Source organism: Chiloscyllium punctatum, chromosome 27, assembly GCF_047496795.1.
Source record: "Chiloscyllium punctatum isolate Juve2018m chromosome 27, sChiPun1.3, whole genome shotgun sequence".
Taxonomy (NCBI): Eukaryota; Metazoa; Chordata; class Chondrichthyes; order Orectolobiformes; family Hemiscylliidae; genus Chiloscyllium; species Chiloscyllium punctatum.
The window spans coordinates 43,641,781-43,656,597 of NC_092765.1; positions in this window are offsets into that span (position 1 = coordinate 43,641,781).

The following is a 14,817-nucleotide window of genomic DNA, read 5'->3' on the forward strand; positions in this document are numbered from 1 at the left end:
TTCAGTTCTGGTTTCTTACAGGAAGGATAAGAAAGGTTTAAGGAAGGTGCAGAGGAGGTGAACAGGGATGCTGCCTGGACTGGAAGGCATGTTTGTGAATAAGGTGGAGGGAGACTTTTCTTATTGGAGCGAAGAAGGATGAGAGGTGACTTGTTCGAGGTGTGCAAGATGATGAGAGGCATAGACAGAATGGATAGCTAGGCGGAAATGGCTATCACAAGGGGACACAATTTTGAGGTGATTGGGGAGATGTCAGAGGTAGGTTCTTTAAACAGAGTGTGGTGGGTGTGTGGAATGCACTGCCAGCAGTGGTGGTAGAATCAGATACGTTAGCGACATTTAAGTGACTCTTGGATAGGCACATGGATGATAGAAAAATGAAGGGTATGTAAGTTAGTTTGACCTTAGAGTAGGACAAAAGGTTGGCAGAACATCGAGGGCTTAGGGGCTTGTACTGTGCTGTACTGTCCTATATTCTATGCAAATGAGTGAATGTAAATGTGAAACAAGAGCTCATGGTGTGAGGGGCAAGTTACTGGCATGGATAGAGAATTGACTTGCAGAAGGCAGAGAGTGGGGATAAAGGGATCTTTTTAAAAATGGCAGCTGAGTTCTGCAGGGGTCAGTGCTGAGACCACAATTACTCACTTCACACATTTTCCCTTTTTTTATATAGATATTTTTATTGAAAATTTAACATGTTTTTACAAGTTTACAAATTTTACAAAACCCAAGTATAAATATTGATATACAATTAGATCATAAATAAATAATAACCAAAATCTATCAAACAAAAAAAGAGATACCGAGAAAAAAAAGACACAACTCAACTAACTACTAATCTAACCTACAACTAACCAGAGTGCATGATTAAATCTCTTACATTACTCAAGAAAAGAAAAAGAAACATTGGATAACACAGAAATTGAGTAGTAAAGTACATGCTCGGAATGTGTTAACATCAAATCATAACAAAACCCGTACTTGTGCGGGATTCCTCTTAAAAGGGGCCCCGGACCAGCCAGGATCGTTGTCTCAATTAGATAAAAGCCCTTGTTAGGATGGCTGAAATATCTGTATCTGTGTAATTCAAGAAGGGCTGCCATATTTTATGGCATAATTCGGTTTTTTGGTGCACCCTGTTTATAAGGAAGTCAAGGGGAATACATTCCATAATTAATCTGTGCCAATTCGAAAGTCCAAGAGGGCCCTCAGCCATTCAGTTTACCAAAATATTTTTCCTTGCACAGAAAGAGAGAATGGAAAATAATCTCTTCCCGTGCAAATCCTGGGAGGGTAAGCTCGAAAAGCCCAAAAGGAGAGATACAGGATCCACTCTAATTTCCATTCCCAAGATTTCTGTCAGGGCATTTGCTACTTTAGTCCAATACTTACGTATCTTATGACAGGTCCATAAGCAATGTACAAGAGTGCCCACCTCTGTTTTACATTTGGGACACATTGGAGATGCTCCTGCCTTAAATTTTGCCAATCGGTCCGGTGCTATATGGGCCCTATGAAGTATCTTCAGCTGAATGGCCTGAGTTCTGTTGCAGATGGAGATTTTTCTGGCATTTCCCCAAATGTTATTCCACATTTCTATAGAGATTTCCAGCCCCAAATTCTGATCCCATGTTTTAAGCAGATTGTCCATATCTCCCAATACTTCATCATGTAATAAATGATAAAGAGTGCTGACTGAAGGTACCCCCATTAGCCATAACACACTACGTTCTCTGTCTGATTTATAAAGACTACATAATAGCGTAATCTTCTTCTGTATGCAATCTCGAATTTGGAAGCATCGAAAGAGATCACCATTAGGTAATCCAAATTTCTGATGCAGCTGTTCAAAAAACGTCAGGACCCCTTCCTTAAACAGATCCCCTAGACAAGAGGTACCCCTAGATCTCCAGAGTTTGAATGTGGCACCTGTAAGCCCAGGTTGAAACCCCCACGCCCCCACTATCGGATTATAAGGGGATGTTTTATGTGAATTGCCCTCATTTTGCCGCATTATATTCCAAGCTTTAATTGTGTTTAGTATTATAGGATTTTTACAGTGATCCGTGATGATTTTCCTCTTGTCTGAAAATAAAAGGTTAATAAGTGGGTATTTTATTTGAGAAGCCTCGATGTCCAGCCAGATTGATTGTGGGTCAAACAAGACCCAATTGGCTATGTAGCTTAATAGGGAACTTAACTGATAATTCCTAAAATCTGGGAAATCCAATCCTCCCCTCGCCTGTGGAAGCTGTAGCTTCTTCAGCTAAATGAGGGGCCGTCTGTGATTCCAGATGAAGGAACCCAACCAGCCATATAATTTACGTAGTGCCAGCCTTGGCAGCCTCACCGGAAGCATTCTCACAGGGTATAGGAGACGGGGCAGGACATTCATTTTAATTAGTGCTATTCTACCCAGCCAGGAAATTGGAAGGTCTCCCCATCGCTGGAGGTCCTGCCTTATCCTCTCCAGTAAATGCACAAAGTTAGCCTTGTATAACTGACCAAATACTGGGGTAATAAAAATGCCTAAATATAAGAAACCCTCCAGGGGCCACCGAAAGGGAAAGTGGGATCCGTCCACTAAGTGGGGTATCATAGCAAGGCCACCCATTGGCATAGCCTCCAATTTTGAGAAATTAATTTTATAGCCTGAGAATGCACTAAATGTATTAATAACTTGGATTAAGCGAGACACGGACATCAGAGGATTACTGAGGAATAGAAGAACATCATCTGCATAAAGGATAATTTTATGTTTACCTGTACCAATCCGCGGGGCCGTTATATTAGGATCAGCCCGTATAGCTTCTGCTAGTGGCTCAATTATTAGCGTAAATAGCAATGGCGAGAGAGGACATCCCTGATGGCAGCCCCTACCCACACTGAAGCTATCCGAGCCTAATCCATTGGTAATCACAACTGCTTTGGGATCACTATACAGTGTTGAGACCCATTTAATAAACACCTTTCCAACGCCAAACCTTTCCAATGCGTAAAACAATTATGACCATTCAACCCTGTCGAATGCCTTTTCCGCGTCTAATAAGACTACACTCCTGGTATCTTTCCCTGATGGCAGGTTTGAATCACATTCAAGACCCTTCTAATATTATTGGATGATCCACGGCCCTTAATAAACCCTGTCTGATCCTCCTTTATGATATGTGGCAATACCCTTTCTAGCCTCAATGCTAACGTTTTAGAGAGGATTTTAAAATCTACATTTAGCAAGGATATTGGTCTGTATGACGTACAATCTTCTGGGTCCTTTCCTTTTTTAAGGATAAGAGAGATATTTGCCTCTTTCAGCGAAGACGGGAGACAGCCCTGACTGTATGTGTAGTTATACATGTCCATAAGTGGACCAGTCAATATTCCTGTAAATTCTTTATAGAATTCAGCTTGAAAGCCATCTGGGCCAGGTGCCTTACCGCTCTGAAGTTGCCTGATTGCGTCAAGTATTTCTTGGATTGTTAGGGGAACATTCAAGACCGATACCTGTTCCGGAGTTAGGTCCGGAAAGGTCAGGTTTTTAAAAAATGATTGCATCCTCCTAGTCCTGTCTTCACAATCCTGCAATTTATATAAATCAGAATAAAATTTTCTAAAGATTGTGTTAATCCTTTTATGATCATGAGTCAAAATACCCGTACTTTCCTTGATAGACGTGATAGCTTGAGGGCCCTTTTTTTACTTTGCAAGAAATGATAAATATCTACCTGGTTTATCGCCAAATTCATATAACCTTTGTTTTGCAAATAATATTTCCCTCTTAGCCGTTTGGGTAAGCATGGTGTTCAGAGCTGTCCTAAGGGCCATAATCCTTTGTAATTTGATAATAGAAGGTCTGTCAGCGTATGCTGTTTCAGCTGCTTTTAAGCGAGCTTCGAGCAGACGCTGTTGTTCTCCCTTTAATTTTTTCTGGGTCGCTGAGTATGAAATGATCAAACCTCGCGTGTAAGCTTTGATGGTCTCCCACATCATTGATGGGTTGCTAGCCGTACCTGAACTAATTTCTAAAAAAGTTTTAAATTCTTGAGAAAAGTACTTTATAAATTTACTATCTTTCATCAGGAAGGGGTCCATACGCCAATGCCGGGGGGATGTCTCATTGTTCCTCGCCTTGATTTCCATATATACAGCAGCGTGATCAGAAATTGCTATACTACCTATTTTACAGGATGATATGGAATTTTTAAAAATCGAGGGGGCAAAAAACATATCGATTCTGGTATGACATTTATGTGGATTGGAGTAAAAAGAAAAATCTCTGCCCTGTGAATGAAGGCATCTCCATACATCTACTAATCCTAATTCTTTGTTCAAATCCACCAATTGTCTGGATCTAGGAGACACTCCTGCAGTGCTCTTGGGAATCCTATCTATTTCCAGATCCATAATACAATTAAAGTCTCCCCCTATAATTGTATGATAAGCACCGAGAGCCATCAATTTGGAGAAGGCTTCCATTATAAATTTAAAAGGATATGCCGGGGGACAAAACAGATTTAAGATCCAATATTCCTCTTCATTTATAAGGTCTTTAATCAGAATATATCACCCAGATTTGTCTTTTATCTGATTTAGGATTTTGAAAGGGAGATTCTTCCGAATAAGAATAACTTTTTGAGCTGAAGGAAGAAAAGAAGACCTGATCAAATCCACCCTGTCGTAATTTCAAGTGTTTTTTATCTAAAAAGTGTGTCTTCTGTAGGAGAGCTATATCAACCCTTTCTTTCTTGAGGTTTGATAATATTTCCTTCCTTTTGACTGGTGAATTACTCCCCTTGACATTCCAGGTGCACCATTTCATCGTCCAGGCAAGTCCAAGACCCCTCGAGAGAAGAAATCCTATACCAAACATCCCGAGCATAGAACATATAAAATTCACAAAAATAGAGATTCTTTAATACACTCACATCAATATAATAAAGAACTATTTCTAAATTTTAAAAATATAAAATGTATATAAATAGAGATTTTCTACCTTGTTCCCAGGGGTAATCACTTCCTTTCCAAAAAACCCATCATAACCTCTCCCAACCAGTGCCCCACCCTTGACCCAGGCACCTCACGATAGAATAAAGAATATTCAAGTACACTACTGAACTAGAACTGACAGTGAGTACCCTACCCCCCCACCCCCCCCACCCACACCAACACCTGGATATATTTGGTAATGTTAATACCATATATGAACATATATAACTATAAAATTACCGTCTCAACAAATAATAATTAAATATAGTAATATAAAATAACAGGGGAAAACAGCCCCACTCTTAAAGACAGAGATAAAATAGGATAAGGTAACCACCTCCCCCCCACCTACATTAACTAGACCCCCCTGGCCTATATATATATATATATATATTTAAAAAAAGGGGAGAAAATCGCTAAGTGAAGAACAAATAAATAAACTCCTCTCCCCACCCCCCAGAGATAATATTAAACAGTAAGGTAATGAAAGGAAAAAAAAGGGGGTGTTTACCGGGGTGGGGGAGAGTAGAACAACATCATTCACCACTCGAATTAACTCTTACAATTTATCTAAGAGAGTCCAGAAATTCCTTGGCCTCCTCCGGCGATCCAAAGTCGTACACGGACCCTTCGTGGTTAAAACGTAGCGTCGCTGGGTAGCACAGGGAGTACTGAATGTTTAAGTCCCTTAAACGCTTCTTCGCTTCGTCAAATGCTTTCCTCTTTTGGACTAAAGCTGGGGAAAAGTCCTGGAAGAGCATAATCTTGGATCCTTTGTAAATCATGGCTTGGGGATCTTTCCCAAGATTTCTGGAAGCTTCTAAGAGCATCTGCTTCTCCTTGTAGCTCTGTAGCCAGAACAGGACCAGGCGGGGGCGTTGGTTTGAGCCGGGCCCGCGTATTGCAACCCGGTAGGCCCATTCCGCCCTTACCTGGCCTGATCCAGCCTCCAGACTTAACAGCTGTGGAAGCCACTGCTCGAGGAACGATTCTCGAGGTCAATTTTCTAAGGTCCTGACTTGCTGTTCGAAAGTCCGGACTTGACCCACAACCAATTCTGCAGTAGTCTCAGAGGTTGTGGCCTTTAGCTCTGCCCCTCCGATTCGGTGCTCGATTTCCTCAATGTCTCGGTCGTGCTTTTGTAGCGTGGCTGAGAGTGAATTCCATCTGCTCCAAAACTCTTCAATGAAAGCGTCAATCTTCGTGTCAAGTTTAGAAATTACTTCCACGAGGCTCGCTACCATGGGTAAGTCCCCCGGGGTGGCTGCGGACACCTCTGCTGCAGCTGGAGAGGGTGGGGGAGGGGTTCCTGCCTGTTGAGAACTGCGGGCATCTTTCCTCTTAGTCATTTTTACAGGAGACTGAACTGTTTAAATTTAGTACAGAGCAACTAATTACATTAAGTAAAAACTATCTTAAATGATTTGGTAAGTGTGGTGGAGGCGGGTGGCCCACTTTGCCCAAGTCTTGGGAGGATCACTATAGACTCAGGCTTGCTGGGTCATCACCATCTTGGATCTCCCCCCCTCATACATTTTCAATCAGGACAAAGAACTTAAATCATTGTTGCTAGGTTTTCAGGCGACCCAAAGATAGGTGGAGGGATAAGTAGCTTGGGGGAAGTGGGGAAGCTGCAGAAGGACTTGGACAGGCCAGGAGAAGAAGAAGTAGCAAGTGGAATGCAATGTGGGAAAGTGTGAGGTTATGCATTTTGGTCAGAAGAATCGAGGCGAAGATTATCTCTAAATGGGGAAAGACTTCGGAAATCTGAAGCACAAATGGGCATAGGAATCCGCGTTCAGGATTCTCTGACTATTAATATGCAGCTTCAGTTGTCAGTTGGGAAGGCAAATGCAATGTTACCATTCATTTTGAGATGCTAGAATACAAGATCAGGAATGTACTGCTGGGGCTGTATAAGGCTCTGGTCAGACTGCATTTGGAACATTGTGATCAGTTTTGGGCCTCCTATCTAAGGAAAGATGTTTTGGCCTTGGAGGGAATCCACAGGAGGTTTACCAGAATAATTCCAGGAATGAAAGGCTTGTCATAGGAGAAGCAGTTGAGGATGGTGGGTGTGTACTTGATGGAGCTTAAAAGAATGGGCAGTGATCTGATTGAAACTTACAGAACATTGAGGCACCTGGATATAGTGGACTTGATGAAGAAGTTTCCATCTGTAGGAGGACTAGGACCTTAAGTCACAGCCTCAGAATGAAGAGATGGCCTTTTAGAACTGAGATGAGGAGGAATTTCTTCAGCCAGAGGGTAGTTAATCTGTGCAACTCTTTGCCACAGAGGACTGTAGAGGCCAAGTCATTGAGTGTATTTAAGACAGAGACAGAGAGGTTCTTGATTGGTAAGGGGATCAAGGGTTATGGGGAGAAAGCAGGAGAACAGGGTTGAGAAACACATCATCCATGATCGAATCCTGGTGTTCTGATGGAAATAAGAATGAAAATTGTAGTGGCTCTGGCCACAATCTTGCAGTCACCCTTGGTTAGGGAAGCAATGCTGGAGGATTAGCAACGTTACAGTCTTGTTTTAAAATTTGAGAAAAGAATAGATCTGGCAATGATAAGCCAAAAGGCCTGACATCAATTCCAGAAGAATTTTTACAGCATGAACCAAAATGATGGGTCATCAAATCAGCGCCTCATTGTGTATAAATTGGTGTCTCTTTATCAAGCTTGTTTCTTGTATTCTAGTCCCAGTGAGTACAAGGTGAAAAGTCTCAGCCTCATGTCCCCTTTTAGTCATGGTTATATTTTAGATTTAGCCAGAACAAAATTAGTTGGTATTTAGAGAAATATGGGTCAATAAATAAAAGCGTTGAATTCTGAAGAAGGGTCAATATCAGATTTGAAAAGTTAACTCTGTTTCTCTCTCCACAGAGGCTGTCAGACCTGTTGAATTTCTCCAACATTTTCTGTTATTGTTTCAGATCTGTTCAAGACCAATTGTGTTTGATTAACCTGAGTGGTTTCAGAACAATAAGATTTGATGAGGATAGTGCAGTTGATAATGTTTGTGTAGACTTTCAAAAGGCGCTTGATAAAGTTCCACATAATTGACTTTTTAACAAAATTGCAGGGCATTAGATGAAAGGGACAGCCATAACATGAATACAAAGTTGGCTAAATGGCAGAAAGATAAAGAACAAGCTTTCCAATTTAGCAGGGGATGCAAGACTGGGAAGTGTAGTAAACAAAGAGGATTTCAAGAGGACTTCAACAGACTATTGATAGGTTTGTTGAAATGGAAAAACACATAGCTGATGAAATTTAATGCTGAAAAGTGTGAGGTGATTCATTTTGACAGGACAAATGAGGAGAGGTGATATAAAGCAAATATTATAACGTTAACAATGATGCAGGCTCTGTCTGAGACAACTGTCAGGAGCAGTTTAGGGCAGTTCTGGAGTGCCAGTGTTTGTCTGGGTGAACAATGGGCTTTAATGAATGGTGCCGGCACAAACTATGCTGTTTAATTCCAGAATATCCACAAAATGATGAATGATTCAGGGAACAAGATGTGATAGGACGTAATGGGCACCATAGGGGCAGTGTAGGCGAATAATGAGATGGCTTTGGTGAGATAAAGTGAAAAAATGCACTCAACCCAACACAACTCACACTTAGCAAACAAAAGGAAATATAAAATTCAACCACATTTCTATTAAACTTCACTTTTAAAATATGAAATCTGAGGGGTAACTGAATCAAGGTAATTAAAACTGTAAAAAAATGTTGTTCAAGTAATTTGAGAGAGAATGTTTCCTCTTGTGAGGAAGGGGCCATCAATATAAGACACTCATCGAGAAGTGCACGTTCATAGTTCCTTGAAAGTAGAGTCACAGGCAGACAGAACATGGAACATAGAACATTTCAGCACAGTACAGGCCCTTCAGCCCTCGATGTTGCGCCAACCTGTAGAACCAATCTGAAGCCCCTCTAACCTACACTATTCCATTCTCGTCCATATGCCTATCCAATGACCATTTAAATGCCCTTAAAGTTGGTGAGTCTACTCCTGTTGCAGGCAGTGTGTTCCACGCCCCCTACTACTCTCTGAGTAAAGACACTACTGTTGACATCTGTCCCATATTTATAACTCCTCAATTTAAAGCTATGTCCCCTCATGCTAGCCATCACCATTGGAGGAAAAAGACTCTCACTGTCCACCCAATATAACCCTCTGATTATCTTATATGTCTGAATTAAGTCACTTCTCAACCTTCTTCTCTCTAACAAAAACAGCCTCAAGTCCCTTAACCTTTACTCGTAAGAATTTCTCACCGTACCAGGCAACATCCTAGTAAATCTCCTCTGTACCCTTTCCAAGCTTCCACATCCTTCCTATATTGCGGTGACCAGAACTATACACTATACTCCAAGTGCAGCCGCACCAGACTTTTGTACAGCTGCAGAATGACCTCATGGTTCCAAAGCTCAATCTCTCTACCAATAAAAGCTAACACACCATATGCCTTCTTAACAACTTTATCAACCTGGATAGCAACTTTCAAGACACCAAAATCTCTCCACTCATCTACACTACCAAGAATCTTACCATTAACCCAGTACTCTTTATTCCTGCTACACTTTCCAAAGTGAATCCCCTCACACTTTTCCACATTAAACACCATTTTCCACCTCTCAGCTCAGCTCTGCAGCTTATCCCTGTCCCTCTGTAACCTACAACAACCTTCATCACTATCTACAACTCTACAGACCTTAGTGTCATCCGCAAATTTATTAACCTGTCCTTCTATGCCCTCATCCAGGTCATTTATAAAAATGACAAACAGTAGTGGACCCAAAACAGATCCTTGCAGTACACCACTAGTAACAGAACTCCAGGATGAATATTTCCCATCAACCATTACCCTCTGTCTTCTTTCAGCTAGCCAATTTCTGCCAAACCATTAAATCACCATCAATCCCATGTCTCTGTATTTTTTGCAATAGCCTACCATGGGGAGCTTTATCAAGTGCCTTACTGAAATCCATACACACCACATCAACTGCTTTACCCTCATCTACCTGTTTGGTCACCATCTCAAAGAACTCAAAAAGATTTGTGAGGCATGACCTACCCTTCACAGAACCGTGTTGACTACCCCAAATCAACTTATTCCTTTCTAGATCATTAATACATCCTATCTTCTAATAACCCTTTCCAACATTTTACCCACAACCAAATTAAGGCTCATAGGTCTATAATTATCAGGGTTGTCTCGACTCCCCTTCTTAAACAAGGGAACAACATTTGCTATCCTCCAGTCTTCTGGCACTATTCAAGTAGACAATGATGTCATAAAGATCAAAGCTAAAGGCTCGGCTTCCCAGAGAATCCTAGGATAAGCCCTATTCGCTTCAGGGGACTTAACTATTTTTACACTTTCCAGAATGACGAACACCTCCTCCTTGTGAACCTCAATCCCATCTAGTTTAGGATAGTTCACAGGATAGTGAAGAAGGCATTTGGTACGCCTGCCTTTATTGGTCATCGGACGCTGAGGGTGACCTTATGGAAGTTTACAAAATCATGAGGGGCAAGAGTAGGGTGAACAGCCAAGATCTTATCCCTGAGGCAGGTGAGTCCAAACTAGAGGCCATAGTTCTAAGGTGAGAGGGGAAAGATTTAAAGGGACATAAGGGATGGTTTTTTCACACAGAGGGTGGTGCATGTAGAGGCAGTTCTTCTATAACATGATGGTTGCTTTCTTATGTAACCCTGCATCATAGAAAAATCGTGCTTTAGAAACAGTGCTTAAAGTGTTGGTGCCATAATCATGTTACAGCCAACACACATTTTAAAAGTTTGCAGTGTAGAAACAGCATCCCTAATTCATCAATTGCGTTACAGTGAATTCGCAATAACAAAATGCACATTATACCAATTCGACCTGTAACAGAACAAGCTGCCAGAGGAAATGATGAAGGCTAGCACAATTACAATATTTAAAAGGCATCTGGATGGGTATATGAATAGCAAGGATTTAGAGGGATATTGGTCAAATGCTGTTAAATAGGACTAGATTAATGTAGGATATCTCGTCACCACGGATGAGTTGAACCTAAGAGTTTGTTTCCATGCTGTGCATCGCTATGACTCTAATTATTTCAGCTCCTGGAATTTGGACATTGTGATGATTGTTGTGGAGACCCAGAAACTAAAAGAGGCGAATTTTCCAAACTATTCAAATAGAAGAAATTAATGTACAATATTTAACTGTTATAATCTATACTTTAAGAATCAGGCCAAAATAAATATATATTAAAGAGGCAAATTGTACTCAATAGAAGGTCTAATTTGTATTTGAAATGTCGACAAAACTAGAGAGAGATCTTGCAGATTTACTGCTAGTCCCTTTAGCACATGTATGGCATTAGGTGCAGACTCAGAATTCTTCACATTCTGTCTTGCTCCTGTAGACTTCGACTCCTTTTTTTCTTACAGGACTTAATTGCTAAGGCACCTCTAACAGCACATTAAAACATAAAAATTCCCTGGTTATGATTATTATTGCAGATGACAGTGAGGACCTGAAAGAGTTATCAAACATTATGAGTCGGGTCTGTCTATCAGGATATAAAGGACTGTACCTGGCACAAGCTAACCAGTCATCAATTCTGCTTCTGGTTCTGTGTTACCAATGGCATGTGAGACTGTCTTTAATTCGTGCAATGTGAACATTCTCTTAAGCTGAGCCTGATATCACTTTCATAGATGTAATGTAACTAATCAGTAAGTACTATGGAATGAACAGTTTCTGTTTGACTAAGACAGCCCTAAGACATCATGTGGGCAGATTTTCCCGCATGGCATCAATATCTTCACTAATCAACGAATGAGCATCAGAAACTGAAGGGAAAAAAAGAATTTATCAAAAACAATGCATTTCTTGAAGAAGCACAGTGCCATTTTGTGGTGCCTAAGCTCAGAGAAAAAAGCTGAAAGGGCAATTTTCTCAAAAAGGGCTTGAAAATATTGGCAAAGTCAAAAGACAGTATTTCTCCAATTTATAACTTTTCCATGATGTTTAAATGCTTGATAATAGTTTGTAGTGCAAGAAAGGATAAATAATTCTAAAACATTTTCAGATTTAATTATGAGAAATTGAGGAAGTTGCTAAAAGAAAAGCACAATAGAACTTTGAAAGTTTCATCAAAGTAATATTGCTCTTGAAGATGAAGCTTTATTAGAAATTCATCTTCATTGATTAAAGAAAATATCGCAACCTTTAGAAAACTTGCTGAAGAAAATGCAACATATAATTAAAGTGATTGAACAATTTAAAATGCTATACATAAAGTTAGTTGCAAATGTGTAAATACAGAAAATAATAGCCGCAACTTTCAAGTAAACCATTTAAATAAGGGAAGCATCAGCAACTAAATGTAATGATAATATACAAAAGTATCACACCTTCAAGGAGATTTAATATCACAAATCCTTCAAACTGGACTATATGGAACACACAGCTCATGTGGTATAGAATTGCTTCAGAATTTTATAAAAACTGCAGAAAAGTGTAAGTCAATGCATTGCTTTACTCGATTAGTCAGACTGACCTTGCTTCATGCTAACACATGTAAGAGAAGAGACAGAGATAAATTTTATGAATAGCATTTGGCAACTACTTTACATCAAGTACCAATTGTATTAATCCTTTTGTCAGTCACGGCATAGAATATGAGAGCAGAGAGGTTATTTTGGAGCTGTACAGAACTTTGGTTAGGCCACAGCTGGAGAACGGTTCTGATCACCACAGTATAGTAAGGATGTTATTGCAAGGGAGGGGCTGCAGGGGAGACTTATTAGGATGTTGCCTGACATGGAGCAGTGCAGCTATGAAGACAGTCTAGACAGGCTCAAGTTGTTTTCTTCAGAGCAGTAAAGTCTGAGAGGGGACTTAATTAAGGCATATCTGAGGGGCAGAGACAGGGTGGGAGAAAGTAGTTGAAGAGATATGGAGATGCTGGTTTTGGACTGGGGTAGACAAAGTCAGAAGTCACACAACTCCAGATGATAGTCCAACAGGTTTATTTGAAATCACTTCATCTGCCGAAGGAGCAGCGCTCCAAAACCTTGTGATTTCAAATAAACTTGTTGGACTATAAGTCATGTGGCTTCTGCCTTAGTTGAAGGGTCAGTTGCAAGGGGGCTTAATTTTAAGGTGAAAGGTAGGAGGTTTGGGGGAATTTCAGGAAAGAATTTACTACATGGGATCAAAGTGGATTTCACCAGTTTCCTCATTTCTCCTCCCCCCACATTATCACAGATCCAACCCTCCAACTCGGGGCCGCTTTCTTGACCTGTCTGACCTGTCCATCTTCCTTCCCACCTATCCGCTCCACTCTCCTCTTCTCTCCGACCTATCACCTTCACCCCCATCTTCATCTACCTATCGCATTTTCATCTACCTTCACCCCTGCCCCCTGCCCACCCTCCCTCCCATTTATCTCTCAGCCGTTTTGGGCCACCTCCTCATTCCTGATGAAGAGCTTATGCTCGAAACATCAAGTCTCTGCTCCTCATATGTGCCTGACCAGCTGCGCTTTTCCAGCACCACACTCTTCAACTAGAGTTACAGTAGTTTTTATTGGTGTAGATTCGATGGGCCAAACAACCTCTGTGATTCTACGCTTCAATAATTCTATGTATAATTGATTGGGCAAGATTTAACAGAAGGATACAGTTTCTTGAAGAACTCTTTGATAACATTATTAATGATCTTTACATATTGTCAGAATTTTGTGATTATATGTGATTTACAACCAGAGTTAATTTGAGACAGAATTGTTGTCAGCATTTCTGATACATCACTCTCAGGTACATTACAGTCAGTGGAGGATCACACATCGGAAAGTGCTATCTGGACAATGGCAGAAACCAAAATTTGAAAACAACACAAGATGATGATGAGAATCGAAAGCCAATCCAGCTCAAGAAGAACACTGGCCAAAACACCACATGGTAGACCAACTCAAAATGTCTTTTTATCCTTTCATGCCAGAAAAGGATGTTCCAGATGTGAAGTTTAAAGCTACATAACCAGAAAAAATGTCTAGCTTTGTTACAATAGTACAACCTTTGTAAAAACAAGTGCAGCATTTCCATAGAACATGCAGAAGTCAAAGATAACCATCAAAATACAAAATGAATAATACTAAAATGCAGAAAGCGGTTAACGTCCTGCAACAAGCATCATTGGAAGAAAGCACTGTTATGAAGATGTGTGTGAACGAAACTTTGTAAGCGAGTTAAAGGCTAGCAGTGACAGCACCAAGTGTTCTCAATAAGACACAATGTAACATGTGCTCCTACTACTGGGGTAGCTGGTTGCCTGGAAACGACAAAAAACAGATTCAAATTAGGCCAATTAGTTTAAATTATACCCCGAAAAATACCAATTTCCAATCATGTTTGAATTCAGTATATTAACAATCTTAAAAGCCAATTACATAATCCAATGCTCTGGGGTATAAGACTGGGGGGAAATTGAATAGTTGAGAGGAGAACTGCCAAGCCTAACATGTAAACAGACTGCCTGAAAAATAACTCTCTAAACAGGTACCTTCTCAATCAGTAACCTGTGAAGCAGAAATCCCTAAGAAGAAAGTAAGACACATGAAGATCCAAATAGAAGAACTGAAAGCTGCCTGGTTTTGAGAAAAGAAGTTTTGTTTTGTAAATCATAATTGGGAGTTTTATCGGACTAGTATTAGAAGGGAAGGTAAAAGATAGGTCAGAGTAAGGACTTGTGAATAGTTGTTAGTTCATTATTCTCTGATACACTTAAAGAAATAATGTTGTTAATTT